The 17,919-nt window shown below is 51.3% G+C and overlaps 1 protein-coding gene across 3 annotated transcripts in view; it reads left to right on the top strand.

Moving 5' to 3' along the window:
- FAM110A (family with sequence similarity 110 member A) overlaps positions 1-17,919 on the top strand; it is a 129,411-nt gene that overhangs the window by 9,554 nt on the left and 101,938 nt on the right. For 2 of the 3 annotated variants that reach the window (XR_002829449.1, XM_023754343.1), the window contains exon 2: positions 12,162-12,272. The gene's annotated coding sequence lies outside the window, so the exon portion shown is untranslated. Of the gene's footprint in view, positions 1-12,161; positions 12,273-15,266; positions 15,883-17,919 lie in introns of those variants that run through there. The other variant, XR_002829448.1, reaches the window with a different exon arrangement.

Here is a 17,919-nt window from a genome sequence, read left to right as displayed (position 1 = left end):
CTATCACCTGGACCACACCATCATCGCTTTCACCGGTTCTATCACCTGGACCACGCCATCATCGTTTTCACCTGCTCTATCACCTGGACCACGCCATCATCGTCTTCACCTGTTCCATCACCTGGACCACGCCATCATCGTCTTCACCTGCTCTATCACCTGGACCACACCATCATCGCTTTCACCGGTTCTATCACCTGGACCACGCCATCATCATTTTCACCTGCTCTATCACCTGGACCACACCATCATCGTTTTCACCGGTTCTATCACCTGGACCACGCCATCATCGCTTTCACCTGGTCTATCACCTGGACCACGCCATCATCGTTTTCACCTGTTCTATCACCTGGACCACACCATCATCGTTTCACCGGTTCTATCACCTGGACCACGCCATCATCGTTTTCACCTGTTCTATCACCTGGACCACGCCATCATCGTTTTCACCGGTTCTATCACCTGGACCACGCCATCATCGTCTTCACCTGTTCTATCACCTGGACCACGCCATCATCGTCTTCACCTGTTCTATCACCTGGACCACGCCATCATCATTTTCACCTGCTCTATCACCTGGACCACGCCATCATCGTCTTCACCTGTTCTATCACCTGGACCACGCCATCATCGCTTTCACCAGTTCTATCACCTGGACCACGCCATCATCGTCTTCACCTGTTCTATCACCTCTCTCTCTCTCTCTCTCTCTCTCTCTCTCACACACACACACACACACACACACACACCAAAGCTCATGCCACATGTGATGTCAGATTTCTGATTGCCAGATTTCTGATTGCCTCTTCTTCAGACACCTGCCCTGGTGGAGCCCTCAGCAGAGACCGGTTTTGTGATCCCCTTGATTGGGGACAGGGGCCACAGAAGCAGTCCCTGGTTCTTCCCCACACCCTTCAGAGATCACCCTCTTCTGGGCCTGAATGACCTCTCTTGTCCCCCAAACCCTTGTTCCTGCAGGAACTTGCTCTGAGAAGAGATGGACTGTGTTGGGGGTGGGGGACTTACAAGGAGCAGCAGGGCTGCCTCTGGAGGAGGGTGAGGAGCTGGAGTGGGGAGGGAGTGCTGCCCAGGGGCCCAGGAGCCACTTTGGAGGAACCCCTCCTAGAAATCCCCTCTTTTTTGCAGTCCCCAGGACAGGCCCTGCCCGTTGGCAGGCATGTGGCTGAGGGTAACAAAAGAGTTGCTGAGAGAGGGGCCTGAGAACACTTGTCTGGCATCGCCAGGGGGAGCAGGTTTAAAGGGAAGAGGAGGTCGCCCCCCCCCCCCCCGCTATCCCCAGGGAGCCAACCCCATCACCCCAGAAACTGGGAGGGAGTCCCGGGTGGCTTAACTTCTCCGAGGGGAACACACTCAGGGAGGCAGTTCCCTTCACTCAGCCAGGGAGAGGGGGAACTCAGACCGGCCTGTGCATTAGCCCCTCCTGGGGCGTCCCTTTCTCTCCTTTCTCTCACCACCCCTCACTCTCGCCCCTTTCTAGGGCACAAACTTTCAAAGTCCGGTCTGGCGCGTGTTCATGGGGGATGGGGCGGACCCTGCGACCTTTCCCTTTTGTACGGACCTGGGGTTCTTGCCCCACCCCGCCCCGGTCCTCTGGAAGACCCCGGGAGGCCGCGCACGCCAACGGGAAGTCTCCTCCCGGGGGGTTCTCCTCTGGGCGCCAACCCTCCTTGTAGCCCCAGTTGGGGAGAGCCCGAACCCCCTCCTCTCTACCGTCCCTCCCCCCTCCCCCCCAACCCCGCCGGGTCCCACTCACCGTTGTCCCCGGGCGGCCCCCGGGCTCCAGGCAGCACGTAGGCGGTCTCCAAGGGGTGGTAAGTGGGGGCCGGCACCCCGCTGCACTGGAAGCCGTCCCCTTTGATCTTCTTTACCAGGAAGGAACGCGGCATGGTGCGGCTGGCGGGGGCTCGGCGGGGGCACTTGCGTGGTGGCCGGGTGGGGGAGGCGGCCAGCCGGGCGCGATTGGCTGTCTGCGCAGGGTTTCAGCACTGGACAGCTCCCAGCGGGCGGGCGGGCCGGCAGCAGCGCGGAGCCGGCCCCGGTGGCGGCGGCCCCGGCTCGGCTCGGCTCGGCTCGGGCTCCCGCTCGGGCTTGGCGGCGGTGGCGCGGAGACAGGCGGTTGCTGGAGCTGTGCTCAGCACTCCGGCTGCCGGCTTTATATGGGACGCAAGCTGGAGGAGATCAGGTGGTCCCCTAGCAATGGAACTGTTCAGCGCTCTAATCCATCAAATGTCCCCCAGGACAATCGCTCCGCACACGTTCCCCTGAACCGGCGGCGGTGGGGGCAGGCCAGGCGCAGGGAGCAGTGGGCAGGCAGGAGGGGAGTAAGTGAGGGCGAGAAAGGCGCGGAGATAGAGAAAGAAGTATGTATGGAGTGGGGAGAAGAGAGAGGAGATACACGGAGAAAGAAAGAGACATGCAGAGAAAAAGAGACACACACACTGAAAGAGGTAGAAATAGACACAGAAAGACCAAGATAAGAACAAAAAGACACAAGAAAAGCAGAGAAAAGACAGAGAGAAGTAGCAACATACACTCACACACCCATGGGAGGCAACGAGAGATCCAGACACACAAAAAGAAAGCCCCCCAGCGATGCAAAGAAAGGAAAAGTGCAAGATAGAGGGAGAAGCTGAGGGGGGAGAGAAGGGAGAGCAGTTCCGAGCAGGTGGAGTTCACACACATGGGGACACAGGGAAGGGGTGCAAAGAAAAGAGTGTGAGCTCGCCAGCGGGGACCCTCCTGCCTCCAGTCCTCTCCTTCGCCCCCAATTCTGAAGTGGCCAATGTGGACACTCAGCTTTAACTAAAGGAAGTCGTCCCCCTACCCCAGCTCAGCTTCCCATTGAAGCCCCCTATTGGGTTTGGGGTTCAACTTTCTTCTCCCAGACTGGTGGGGGGAGCAAGTCCTCCATGCGATGCCTGCCCTGCTCAGCCGGTCCTGTTCCGGTGCCTAGCTCAGGCGGCGCTGCAAGAGGAAGTGAAAATCGTCCAGTAATTAATTTCCCTGCTGCCGGGGGTGGGGGGGTGGGGGGTGATGGTGGTGGTGGTTTTGACACATCCGAGGCTGTGTCTTTCCCTGAAGCTGGGAACAGACAATAGAGACACGTGGACTGGGAAGGGAGAGGGGGGAAGGGAGGGGGAGCGGGGCTCCCGCTGGAACTCTTCGCAGGTCAGCTCCTTTGTCTCTGGGAGGATCTGAGCAGACCCCCCCCCCCCAATCCAGCCAAAACCTGGGGGAGCTCCCATATCGTGGCAGGACCGAGGGATCGGAGAACTCAGCCCCCAGCCCAGAAGCTGCTTGGCAAAGTGCCATAGCGGTGGGCTGGCCACAGCAGTATGGGGTGGCCAGTGCAGAAGAGCCCCAAAATCAAACTCTAGGAATGCCAAGATCTCATTAGTCAACAGTATTCTGTTTATGGGATGCAAGGCCGAGGGAGCAGGGACTGGGTCATCCAATACCAGTTGGGAGACTCAGACCCCGAGAGGGCCTGGAGATGCCCAAGGTCCCACACTGAGTCAGCAGAAATTTCTGGAGTCCCCTGTGGTCTTTGGGCATCACTGAGTTAGGGCCTCACACAGTCTTTGAGGTGTGGCTTAGAAACCTCAGAATAAAATTTTAGTCCCCGATCTTGCCAAGGCCCCTTGTGATCTGGGGCACCCTGCCCATCTTCCCAGTCATCTTGCCTCTTATTTCGTCCCCTGGGACTTTTTCAACTTCAGTCAGTGAGGGTTGAGGTGACCACACCCTCTGACTCAGGGCACACCCCATATTCCCTACTCCAGCCACACAAGCCTCCTCCTAGTCCCTCCAGTTTGCTCCTCTCTCGTTTGTCTCTTGGCCTCCATTCTGTTCAGATTGTCCTTCCCTCCACTTCCCCCTAGCACACCCCTACTCGTCCTCAGGACTTAGCTGAGGCATCACTTCCTCCAGGAAAGACCCTGACTTCCCACATTGTGGACTCGGCCAGCTTGCCCATTAGCTCCTGGGCTTTGTCAGGACAGGGACTCGGCCCCATGTTTGGCTCATCACACTTTCCCCCCTCTGCATACTAGCCATGGGACCTTGGGCAAATTATTCAACTGATCTGTGCCTCAGTTTCCCCATTTATAACATGTTAGTCATAATTGTTGCTGTCTCAGGGGTTGTTGGGAGCATTACAAAACGTTGGTTAGCATGGTGCCTGGCATATAGTAGGTGCCCAATACATGTGGGTTCTATGTATACAGTTGTACCTGGAGCACCCAGGGTCCATTTATCACACGTTTGTGGGGTTCTGTGGAATAAGTGGTGACCTAGCCCGTCCTTGTCCCTGCTGTCTTGGAGGTGACGTTCAAGGGACAGTGGATGGACACTGAACAAGGAAACACTGAAGTTAACAATATCCTTTCAAATAATTGTTTAGTGCTGTGAGGGCTATAAACCGGGGCAGGTAATGGAAAGTGATGGTACCTTTAGACAGGGTGACCAGGGTCTCCTGGAAGAGGTGACATCTGAGCCCACGCTTGAGTGACGAGTTGGGGCCAGCCCTGGGAGGATCCGAGGAAAGAGTGCTCCAGGCTGAGGCTTCAGGAATTCAAAGACTCTGAGGCAGGAATGAGCTTGGGCCATGGAGGAAGTTGTTGATAGTTATTCATAGTGTATTCATATTTCAGAGTTTGGGTTCTGGGGTCTCTGTCCTCTAGGGGTGCCTAGTCCAGTGAGGTGGATAAGGGAAGTGGGTGCCCATGAGCTCACCTACTGCCTGATGGTTCTATCTTTCCAAGCTCCTACAAAGAGATGGTAAAACAGAGCTCGGAGAGTTTCACGAGACACTGTGGGTCCATGGCGACTTAGGGACAGAGCTGGGCCAGGGCCCTCCCTCACCAGGGCTTGTGGAAGATGGTGTGGGCATCTTTAGCAGATAAGAAGAAATCTTCAGCCCAGAAGGTGAGGTTCAAAAATACCTATTTGGGGTGGGGGGGATTAGACATTGTTGAAATACACAATGGCCAGCAGGGTTTCATCATTAGGACATTGAGAAGGGTGTTCCGTTGCCAAGCCTTCTCCAACACCAGCTTACTGGTTTCAGAAAGTCCACTGTTATGCCCAGCCGGTGTGGCTCAATGGATGAGTGTCAACCTATGAACCAGGAGGTCACGGTTTGATTTCCAATCAGGGCACATGCCCGGGATGTGGGCTTGATCCCCAGTGTGGGGCGTGCAGGAGGCAGCTGATCAATGATTCTCTCACATCATTGATGTTTCTCTCTCTCTCTCTCCCTCTCCCTTCCTCTTTGAAATCAATAAAAATATTTTTTTAAAAAAAGAAAAGAAAGTCAACTGTTAGGAATGCACTTCTCTAAGTCACATCAGATAAGATAAAGTCCCCAAGTTAGAGGAAATGGAAAGTGGTTGTGAAGAAGACTTCGCTGGATGGAATATTCTCCAGCCGTTAAACATTATCGTATGGGGGGAAAGCTCATGTTAAGTGGAGGTTGCAGAATCCAGAAATCTCTCACAGCATGTTTGTAACTGTGAACCAAAGTAAAAATAAACATTCACTGAAAAGTGAAAGGAGGGTGGTGGGACTATAGGTATTTATTTATTTATTTACCCCTTCTTTTTGCGCTTTCCAAAGAGACCATACAATGTTTCGATTCACCAAGCACTTATCTTGAGCACTTGCTATCTGCTCCCTTACTTTTTTAAGAGAAGAAATGATAAAGTTCCATGAAACATGTCAGGGTGTTCATTCTTCTGACTTTGGGGAAGATAGCACTGCTGGTGGCAAATTTCCCCAAGGACAACAATAATTGCTATTCTATCAACAGCAACATTACCGAGCAGCTGCACGCGCATAGTACTGTGCTGAACACTTACCCTTCACAGAAGCGGCTTTTCCAGGGGCTTTAGACAGAGGGGTTTGAAGTCAGCCTCTATTCAGTTCAAATCCAAGCTCTGCCATTTCCCAGTGATTCTCTGTGCCTCCATTTCCTGATCTGGAAAATGGGGCTATTTATAAGGTCTGTCTCACAACATTGTGGTGATGATGAAATGATAATGTACCTAGGAAATGCTTAGAGCAGCGCCTGGCACACAGGAAGTTGACTTGGTAATTGTTGGCTATTTTTATTTACATACCTTCTCTCATCTAAGCCCCACCATGGCCTCTTGGGAGAAGGCTCTGTTATTGGCCCATTCAGTAGCTTGGTTCAGGTGAAATGACTGTCTCAAGGCCTCACAGCCACTGTTCGGAGGAGTTGAGGAGGGTCCTGCTGCCTGTCTTCCCAGGAGCCCAGGGCTTGGCATAATGGGCCTAGCTGGTGGGGGTTGCAGGCTCGGCCCTCCTCACCCTACCTAGTTTGCTCCGGTGTCTTCCAGATTTCAGCCCTGCCCTGCCCTGCCCATCAAGAAGGAGGGTAGTTACTAGTGTCTGAGTGTGAATCTCAGTGCTGTGTGACCCCAGGTGGCTGGCAGAGCTGCCCTGAGCCTCTGCATAGCTGTAAAGAGGGCATGCAGCATCGTGTCTGCAGGCTTCACCCTGTGGTGTTAGGAAGGAGCACTGCCCTGGGAGTCAGGAGCCAGATTCCAGCCCTGGCTCTCCTCCCTCTGCTTCTCTTCTGGCTCCAGCTTTCTCATCTGTCAAATGGGCATGGGACAAGATGGTCCCTGAACTGCTGTCCAGAACCGATAATGGAATTCTGTATGAATTCCAAGGAGGAGAGTGGCTACAAATGCATCCGCTCCACGCTGATGGGGCTCTTTCTCTGGTGGGCGTCACTTCCCCTGCCCTGTTTCTCCAGTGTTGTTTACCCAGGCTGTCCTCCTCGGAGCCAAAGGAAAGGGGGTAGAAAAAATACAAAACAAGCTATTTCACAGCTGTATACACCAAGACTTGCAGAAGACTTGCCCATGGGATGCGGTGGGTCCTCTGGAATCTGTTAAATGCTGCAGTCTTTCTTGGGTCACTGATCCTCTGGGAAGCAGATGTGCCAATGGAGGTGGAAGTGCCAAAGATGTACTGGAGATAGCACCTGTGGTGGAGAGGGTGCACAGGTCACCAGGCCAGGCACCGGTCTCCACCTGTGAAAGGAGAGGTGGGAGAAAGGAAGATTGGGTAAGAGGAGCCTCAGACAGCGGTGCAGCTCTAAGGAAGTCTGGGTAAACCCACAGGGAGCTCCAGGGCAAAGAGGAGTCCCCTGCTGGACAGAATGGCCAGGCGCTAGTTTTCTGCTGTGCCCAGTCATTGGCCAGGGCTGTCCTGGGCTCAAACGCTGGCGGATTGAGGGGGTGCTGTCGCTGGAGGCTCTCAGTGACTGCAGTCCATCGCAGAGCCCAGTGGCAGGCACCTCCCCATGGCCCTGCATGTTTTGCTTCACTTTATTTATTTAATACACACACCTCTGGGCTATGAGCCAGCTACTGATCTACACACTTTTCAAATATTACCTTAGTTAATCCTCACACTTGCTTTTGAGGCAGACAGTATAGTTAGCTCCATTTGACAGAGGAGGAAACAGCCCAGAGAGGTTAACTTGTCCAAAGTTAGTAGGTGGTGAGCCACAGGTCCAGCCCAGTTTGCTCCAGAGGCTGGGCTCTGATGTCTGCACAACGCTGCCTCCTCGTCAGCTGCAGAGGCTCTGGCATAGATTTCTGGGAACTTTTCCATTTTTATCCTTCATGGGCTCAGGAGCTCTGAGCCTCAACACACTTCGGGAGGGGGCAGTTGGGGGCATGGCAGGGTCCCATACCCTCCTAAAGCATCCACCCTGCTATCCAGAGCACACCTGTCTCCCCTCTGCCTAGTTAACCCCTCCTTCCATTGCTCCCTTGCTTGACCCCAGGATCTAGCCCAGAACAGAGATGATATGTGGTAGGAAGAACCATGTTTCAACGTCCCAGATTATAATAATGCTAGCTGACATTTACTGAGCATTTATTTTATGCCGGGGGCCAAATCCAACCCTTCATGTGGATTAGTTCATTTAACCATCACAACAAGCTGTGAGGGGCCTACCACTATACTCATTTTTTAAAAATACATTTTATTCATTTTTAATTTTTTTTTTATAGAGAGGGAGAGGGATAGAGAGTTAGAAACATTGATGAGAGAGAAACATCGATCAGCTGCCTCCTACACACCCCCAACTGGGGATGTGCCCACAACCAAGGTACATGCCCTTGACTGGAATCGAACCTGGGACCCTTCAGTCCGCAGGTTGATGCTCTATCCAGTGAGCCAAACTGGTTAGGGCACTATGCTCATTTTACAGAGGCAGAAATCAAGGCTCAGAGAGGCAAGGTGACTTGTCCCAGGGGACCCAGCTAGGTGTCAGGATTCAAACCAGGCTATATGGCTGCAAAGCCTTGATTTTAAACCAGAGTTCCTTTCTCTAAGAGACTGGGGCAGGTAGGAGAGGGCCCTTCAAAAGGGGCCTCCCTTCCCTCTTCCTGCCCTGCCACGGCTGAATGCTCCTCAAGTGGGAGCCCAGATTCTCTCCACTCACTACCACACCCCATCACTACAGTGTTGAGCAGTGATAAGTGCTCAATAAACACATCTCTTGAATGAATGAATAAACTAATGAATGAAAAACCTCCCGTGACCCTCATTCACCTTGGTCCCTTTTGGCCTGAGTTCCCATTGATTTGTCAACTCTCAAGATTTCCCTTTGCGTTTGGGGATAATTGAGTCCCTCTTCTGATGATCACAGACCTTGACATTCCCCAATTAGTGTCTTTCCTTCAGAGTTGGAGATATTCCTGAAAACACTAACCACTGCAACGTCACCCTTCAGCAGCTCCCTGAAACCTCTAGAAAGGACTGGTTGAAGGAATCTGATCACCAGGCTTCCTGCTGGGTCAGGGGAATTGGGGATGGGACACCAGATGGGTTGGGGGTAGGGTGGCTAAAAGGCCCTTATGCAAGAGCCCCAGCAAGTGAGCTAGTTCAAAGTTTGGGCCTGGGTCACCCTGAGCCAAGTTTTAATCCCAGCTCTGCCTCCTCAAGCTGCGTCACTTTGGGCAAGTCACTTTCCTCTCTCTGCCTCTATTTCACCTCCGTGAACTGCAGCCAACAATAGCACCTACAGCATAGGGCTGTACGAGGCCTGGACCGTGGTTAGCCCTTGGTACATAGGAGCTCTATTTGAACAGCCTTTGGCATATCAGCATCATTCCTTTCCCACTCCCACTTCACAGTTGGGGAAACTGAGGCACAGGACATGGCCATGCCTTCGCTGGGACTTTCAAGTTCCTGCCTGCCAGATCAAGGCTGGCTCCCTCACCCCATGGTGGCCTCTCCTGCCTCCCTCTCTTCCACACTCGCCGAGCCCAGAACCATCCCTAGCAGATGCTGAGGCGGCTGTCAGAGCTGCAGAGTTGGCATTTCCAGGCTCCCAGGGCTCCTGGAACAGAGGAATCACCCCCCCCCCCCGCGCCTCAACACCCCGGCTCTGCCTCCTGCTCCCTGCCTCTGCTTACCACCAGCTGGGACCCATTGGCTTCTGGAGACAGTCAGGAGGTGGCCCAGGTGTGTGGAGGCAGGGGGCTGTCAGTATTGACCTGTGCCTGACCCCAGGCTGGGTGGGTGGACAGACTCCTAAGGAGTCAGAACACCCATGTGCCCCGGTGCACGCCTTCCCAGCCTCCCCTACATCTCCCCTGGCTGCAGAGGGGCAGGGGAGCAGAGAGGTTAAAAGCACGGAAGGCCTCTGTTCACCTCCCTCTTCTGCTACTTACTAACACGTTATTCTGGGTAACTTACCTATCCCTTTTGAACCTCAGTTTCTCTGGCTGTCCAATGGAGATGCTGACACTAATGGTGCCTACCTCACAGAGCAGTGGGGAAATGAGTGAGGTGCTTAGGATGGCACACAGCTGGTGCTCAATAATACCAGCCATTGTGATCCTCGAGTCCACCCTCTTCCCGTTGACCTCTTGGACCTTTTGGCCCCAAGGAGCATCTCCTTGTTGACCCCTGTGGCTCTAGGTCAGGCCCTGCAGTGAAATCCCGCTGGCCACTGCTGCCCAGGCAGGGCTCGTTCAAAGGTCGGCGTGGCTGTGATACCACATGAACTTACAGAATCCTCACAACCATGTTGGAGGTAGACAGTGTGATTGTACCCATTTTATAAAGGTGGGCACTAGGCACAGAAAGGTCAAGAAGTTGCCCAAGGGCTTCCAGCCTTGCCAAGTCCACAGAGATTTACTGAGCACCTAGCATGTGCCAGGCACTGCCCTAAGGGGTCACAGCAGCGAACAAGACCATGACCTGCTCTCAGGCAGCTCGCAGCCTACGGTGCCGACAGATAATGAACAAGTAGGCAGATATGCCAGCTCCGTGTCTACAAAGCACTAGGACAGTAGGTGTCATGGGACAAAGGTAGGATGGGTGGGGGCTGTTTTAGACAGGGTGCTCCAGGATGACCGCTCTGAGGAGACGACTTTTGTGTAAAGTCCAGAACACTTCAGGTGCTTTAGGTTGGGACATGGGGATTCCTTCTAGCATTGCTGTGGCAGGTTCCGTCTGCGATCCTAGAGACCCCAGGACTGGTGGCACCTGGGTCAGCTTCCAAGTGGGTAATGATAACCCTACGCCAGCTGGCACCCCTGCGTGGAGCAGTTAAAAGAACAGGGCAAATGTCTTAGAGTCTCTGAGCCTCACTTCTCTCATCTGTAAAACACACTGAGAAGCACAGCCACACGCCAGAAAACAGATGACTGACAGAAACAATCCCCGGAAAGTGCTGAGCACAGAGTTGGGCCCACCAGAAGCCCCTGAGCTGTGGTGGCTGGAGTGGACAGGTAACCTTCCTTTCAGCTGCCCAGCACCTCCAAACACCCTTGCCTTAAGAGACCCCTCCTCCCACTGGTGGGGACTATACTGGCCTTCCCTGCTTCCTCTGCAGCCAGGGGTGGTCACGTGGCCCAGGCAGCCCTGTGCCATTTTGGCTAGAGAGTGGTAACCTGTCCACTGAGTGTCCAAAAGCAGCAGAGACAAACGTCCAGGTGTCAATGTCCAGCGTCGGTGTCAGCAGCATGAGCTCTGGCTTTGGGGCGTCATGGTGTTAGCAGTGAAGTCTCCCCAGGACAGGGCTTTGACCCAATTGGGGCGTTTCCCGCCCCCCGACCCCCCCCATACGTGAAGCCTCCACTCCTGGTTTCTGGCTCTCCTAGAGAGTCTTCAAGCATGTTTGCTGCTGTGGCCCCTGGACGGTTCAGCCACCCATGCCATTGTCTGTATACTCCAGTAGTAACATTTTTCTCAGGCTGAATAGAATCCCACAGACTCCATCCTTCCGCCCAGGATGGCCCCTTGGGAGAATAGGCAGACACCCAGTTCTTTCCACTGTCCTCACTCCAAGGACAGGGGCTGGGCTTGTTCACATTGGTGTTCCCAGTTCCTAGCACAATGTGGCTCAGAGGGAAATACCCATCAGATGGATAAGTGACCCAGGAATGGTTTTCACACATCTGCCCATCCTGGTTGCTCCCCTGAACCATGTTCCAGTTTTGAAGTTTTACTGAAAGTGTACAACCCACAACTGAACACAGAAATCCCAGCCATATATGAGCGGAGTTGAGCAGAAAGGGACTGTCACTCCCCTCACCCTAGATATTGGGAAAGACTGCTGTAATTGACGAATGATGCCTGCCGAGATACAGGAAGGGAAGGCTTGTAGGCTCTTGATGTACTTGTTATTCCCTGTCACAGGTGTTCCTAACCTGGGGTCCATAGAAAGAATTCAGGGGCTCCAACATGAACTCGAATAAGAAAAGTATTATGTCTTTAATTTCAGTAGCCTCTCTCTGAAATTTAACTTTCCTTCAATGATGAATACAGGCAACAGACCACTGTGGTTTTAGCAGGACCTGTGACTTTGTCACCAATAGAATCACAGATATTTTCTTATCATATTACAGATGTTCCAGATATCTTGAGATGTCATTTACACTCATGATGATTTAGAAATTATAATAGTTATTTGCTAAACTTGTGTTATAATAAAGAAGCACATGTATTATTGTAATGTAAATTTGTTTTTAATATTTTGATAACTGCTTCAATATAATTGGTTTCCTTTGTAAACTATTTGTTTATTTATTTATTTTGTTAATTCTTACCCGATGATATTTTTTTCCCATTGATTTTTTTTTTAGAGAGAGTGGAAGGGAAGGGGAGAGACAGAAACATGGATGTGAGAGAGACACATCGATTGGTTGACTTCTACATGCACCACGACCAGGGTGGGAATCGAGCCTGCAACCGAGGTATGTGCCTTTCTTGACCTGAATCAAACCCACGACCCGTTAGTCTGCGGGCCAACACTCTAACCACTGAACCGAACTGGCAAGGGCTGTATTTTATTTTATTAATTTAAAAACATTGTTCTGAGAAAGGGTCCGTAGGCTTCAGCAGACAAGAGTTCCATGATCTCTGGCCTATCAGGCTTGAGGAGCTCCCTCCCCACCACTTTTCCAACTTCCCTTCCTTATCACGGATCAGGGAGGGGAGCAGGAGGATGAGATGAAGTCTGCCAGACTGAGAGAAGCTGACTACACAGCCAGCTTCTGTGCCAGCTGCCCTGAGGTGATATGGGAGGTGATGGGCCAGCAGAAGCCTCGAAGTTGATGGAAAAGAGGTTGTGCAGGTAAGCCAGGGCTGGATTATCTCATGACAGAGTTGAGAAGTTGGTGTTTCCAAAGGTGACAAAAAGGAAGGAGGCTCAGCCTGACCTCCTAGAAGTCCGAGGGAAGTTTTAGCCCCAAGGAGGCCTCCCTTCTGAGCTCAGAGGCCCTGCCCTGCAGGAACCTGTTGCATGGGAAGGAAGAGGCCCATGGGAAAAGGAGGTCTTAAACCCCTTCGTCCCACATATGCAGCTTAACAGTCGTCACTCATTCATTCACTTATTCATTCATTCAGTCCCTAGTAAATGGCCTAGAGATGTGTCAGGGCCTGGGCGGGGCTCTAGGCAAAGGAAGATGTGTAAGCCTCAGTTGTTCCTTCAAAAGACACAAGCAAAAAGGCAATGACAACATAAAGGCTTGATGCTTTCAAAGGAGAAAGTGCATGAGGTCCCTAACCCAGCCCAGAGGGGATCAGGAAGGGCTCCCCAGAGGAGCTGACCTCTCAAATGTGTAGGAATTAACCAGGCCCTTGGGTGCTCAGGAAGAGAGTTCTGGAAGCAGGAATGGTAGCATGTACAAAGAAGCTGGGGAAGGAAGAGCAGATAGGGGATTTGCAAAACATTCAATTAGGGAGTAGAAGTGGTGAGAGATGGCTGGAGGGGTTGCACAGGAAGCCTGGAAGCCATGCTTGGGCAGTTCCCTGACTGTGGTAAGGAAGTGGGGCGGGCCCCTGCTGCCCCATCTGTCAATGGCACTGAGCTGTGACTTCAGTGGCCTGGGGAAGTTCAAGGTCACTGTCTGGGGTGGAGACCATCTCATCAGGGCTGGCCAACTGGGAAGCTGGGACCCGTGCCTGCCTCATGGCAGTGCCACGAAGGTCCTTCTGCTGCGAAGGCTGGAGTGGGCCCTGTTCCTTTATTGATGGGCTGTGTGAGCAATTTGCTCCTTGCTGGCCGGCTGGCTGGGTGTGTGATGCGGAGATTACTCACGCCCCAGTTGTGGTCCGGCCTCTGCAGGCTTTGGGGTAATGAGTGAGGTAATTAAGTGTAAAAGACAGGAGTGAGCAGGGGAGGGCTGAGGGGGGCGAGCAGTCACTGGTTCTTTTCAGGAGCAGGGGAGTGAGATAATGTGGGATAATAGCTCAGCCAGGCCCTGCCCAGGCAGCCCAGCCTGTGCCGAGAGGTGCCCCCCAAACGGCCAAGACAATTCAGCCTTTTCAGGGAAAATGGAGGGGCTCAGGCAGGGCCGGGCTCCTGGGGACAGCTGTATGGAAATGACAGCTCCTCTTCTTGGTCCTGTCCTGTGTTGGCTGAGGGTGGGGAACAGGCTCCTTTGGCTGGGGGTGAGGCTGAGAAGAAGTGGATAAGGCCAGGAAAGTGTGACAGGCAAGATGAGGGGTCCGTGAAGGGCTGGGAAACTGAGCTGTGTGTGGGGAGAGAAGAAACGTGTTGAGATCAGTAGGTGCGGTGGTTAGTGGCTAGAGTCTGACTCGGTGGGTGGGAACTTGGCGTGGCCTTTGGCTAGTGTATGACATCAGCCTGGTTGTTCTCCCTCTCTGGGCCTCTGGGCTCTCATCTTTAAAGTGATGCTGTCAAAACAGTCCCTACCTCACGGGGGAGTTTGGAGGATTGGCAAGAAGAGGCCTAGGACCTAGCACACAGTGAGCACTATGTACACCAAGCATGTCAGACTCAAAGGCTAACACGGGCCAAATAAAAAAGGTTTAAGTTCATGTGGGCCACAAAAAAACAGAAGCTCCAATTTTCATAGAAACGTAGGTTTATTTCGATAGAGACATGCTGAATATGAAGGGCTGAAATAAATGAGTCATCGTTAACATAAGATAATAGAACATTTTAATAAAAATTAATATTTTTTCTTGAATATTAACTTACCAAACACTGAATAACTGCACAAATTAATAAGCGTAACGCAAATAAACCTATTCTTCTTGTTCTCCGAAAGCAAAATATTTCCTGTTGCGCACACCAAACAAGTCAGTCCAAGACTAATGACGTGGCAATCGGCTGCTAAAATATTCGCTGCTAGTATTAGTGGAGAGAAATGGAGTGCCTGCGTGTAAGGCGTGTAAGAGAAATGAATGCAACACGATTATAGTAATCAGTCATTAGCGAATGTTGTCGTTTGTTATTAATAATTATGTATAGCAGGATATTGTAAAAATTAAGTTATGAAATGTTTATTAAAACATTTCTTACATACAGTTATATTGGCTGGGCTGCAAAAATATTCGTTGTGGGCCATGAGTTTGACATGCTTGATGTACACGCTCGAGACAGTCAAGGTCAGGATCAGAGAGCATTGGTCATTGGTTCGTTTAGTGACCACATTTTATTGAGTGCCTCCCATATTCTGATGGTTTCTGGTGCTGGGGAAATAGCAGGGAGTAGATCATCCATCCATCCATGTGTCATGCATATGCATGAAGAAAGAGCTCTCTTTCTGACAGTAGAATGTCTAATAACGAAGCTAGAAGGGAGGATGGAAATATGAAAATTGATTCTGGCAAGAATCATCACTGGATGCTAAATGAAAGCCATTGTGTGACATGTGTTGGGGGACAGGATCTTGCCATAGCCTTAAAGTATTTCACCACAGGTAACGTATTAATTACAGAGGGAAGGAGAGTAACTTTAGAGCGGAGAAAGAGAGCAGATACGACCTTAATCAAGCGATCCAAGGCAACTTCGCCTGCTATGGGACAGACTGGCCTGTGCCTCCTGGTAGGCTATACAAAGAGTCACTTCTGTGATGTCCCTGCTGAAGATGCAAAACCTACACCGAATCATGAGGCTCCATCAGATAAACTCCAATTGAGGAACCTTCTACGGAATAACTGGCCCATAATCTTGGTAACTGTCAAGATAATGAAAGGCAAGAGAAAAACGGAGGGACTGTTCCAGATGAAAGGAGATGAGAGAGATAAGACAGCTAAGGACATGAGTATTTCTGGACGGATCTTTCGGCTTATTACAAAGGACGTTATGAGTGGGACAATTGACAATCTTTGACTGGCATCTGAAGATTAGGTGATAGCAATGTATCAATGTCAGTGTCCTGATTTGGATGATTTTATTGTGATTAGTATGTAAGAGAACTTCCTTGTTTGTAGAAAATACGGGCTAAAGTATGGCAGTGGTCACGGGCGTTGGATCAGCAACCTAACAAATGGCTCAGAAAAATAATCTCTCTATACAAAGAGAGAATGATAAAGCAAATGTGTTTAAATGTCAACATTTGGGGATTCTGGGTGAAGGATAGATGGGAATTCTTTGTACAGTGTTTGCAACTCTTCTGTAAGCTTAAAATTATTTCAAAATAAAGTTTAAAAGTCATTCAGATGATACTTAAATCATATAATGTCAGGCAGTGATAAGTGATATATAGAAAAATGAAGTGGGCAAGGGAATAGCAGATGAAGGGGTGGTGGTATTCTAGGTGGTGTGGTCAGGCAGGCCTCTCTGGGAAGGGACATGTGAGCCGAGACCTGGGTGAAGGGATGGAGTGAGTCCTGTGGATATCTGGGGGGAGAGCCTTCCAGGCTGAAGTACCCATCAGAGAAAAGGCCCAAAGTGGAGCCTGCTTAGCACGTGTATTACTTTCTATTACCACGTAATAAATTACCACACACTTAGTGGCTCAAAACAACACTCATTTAGCTCCCAGTTCTGTAAGTCAGAAGTCTGGCACAGTAACCTGTGCTATATAACATAACCTAATCACATCAGTAAACGCCATCATGTTCGCAATTCCGGGGAGTGTGTCGGGCAGGTACACCTGGGGCAGGGGTTGGGGGGACTGGAAATCTCGGGGGTCATCTTAGAGTTCTGCCTGCCACCGAGAGGGGGTTTGAAGAACGTGGAAGCCAGTGTGACTAGAGGAGAATGAGAGAAGGAGTGAGGGGTAGGAGAGAGCAGAGTAACATAAGTAGAGTTATATAACCCACTAGGAGTGACCTTGTGCATTTTTGGCTCCTGAGTGCCGGGAGGATCCCTGCCGATGTCCCATGGACTTACCTAAATTAAAGAGCCATCCCAGGGTAGAACCCTAGAGATGATTTAAGTCAACAGAACGCCTACCTACGCGTAGCCCGTGGGGAATCTGTGGGCTGTGGGGCATGGCTCTGCGGGCACAGTGACCCTGCAGGCACAGTGCAGGAAGTCACAGGCTCTTCAAGGGTCTGTGGAAAAGTCTGAAACCTAAAAAATGTTGGCTGGAAAACAAAATAACTTACCAGAGTTGAAAGCAATATGACTTAATTGTCCACAAAGTAGCATTATGCCAACTGGTGACCAGTAACTGATTCAACTCTCATAGTAGTTATACATGTGTTATATCTAATGGGACTGTATTTTGTTTCCATTTTTTAATGACTATTTTTCCATAGTGCCACATGCAGTGTACAGAATAAAAAGGTACAAAAGGGGATGCAGTGAAAAGACTCTCCCACCCCTGAGGTGAGCTTCTTGTGCTCAGATGTATGTCTGCACGTCCAGGTATATACACACCTAGCTTCTCCTCCCCCACCGTTTTCACAATGGTAGCGGCTCAGCTGCTTTTTCCCCTTGGCAATGGATCTTGGAGATGCTCGGATTGGCGCCTATGGAGCCGCCATTCTTTTTCACTGCAGCAGAGCAGTCTGTTATGTGGATGAACTGTCATTTATGAACTAGCCCTACCTGCAGCCCTGCCACCTCTTCTCCTAATACCCCGAGCACTCCTGGCCTCTCCCTGGCCCCCAGGACAGTCACTGAAGCTCTAGCTCATCCTGCTATTTCCACTCACATGATGAGCGCGGGATCTGGCTTGGCCAGTGGCTGCCCTGCAGGGCTGGGTCCCCTCACCCAGAGATTGGGAGAGTTAAAGTCCCAGCCCTGAAAGTCACAAGTCTGGCGCAGTAACCTGTGCTACATATCGTGATCTAATCACAGCGGTAAGCGCCATCGTGTTCACAGTGCAGGGGAGTGTGCTGGACAGGTACCCTCCCCTGAACGGTGAACATTGCCCAATGAAAGTTAAAAGACACAGTGACAGGAAGGTGGATTTATCAGGGACTGAGGGAAGGGCCGAGTCCTGCCAATATTAACATCGTTGCCCACACCTCCTGTGCTTATGCACATGTTTCTTTAGAACAGCGGTTCTCAACCTGAGGGTCACAACCCCTTTGGCGGTCAAACGACCCTTTCACAGGGGTCGCCTAAGACAAGACCATCCTGCATATCAGATATTTACATTACGATTCATAACAGTAGCAACATTCCAGTTATGA

This window comes from Myotis lucifugus, unplaced genomic scaffold (genome assembly GCF_000147115.1).
Source record: "Myotis lucifugus unplaced genomic scaffold, Myoluc2.0 scaffold_60, whole genome shotgun sequence".
In the NCBI taxonomy this organism is placed as follows: Eukaryota; Metazoa; Chordata; class Mammalia; order Chiroptera; family Vespertilionidae; genus Myotis; species Myotis lucifugus.
The sequence above is the reverse complement of the archived record's forward strand: the minus strand, read 5'-3'. Positions and strand labels throughout refer to the sequence as shown.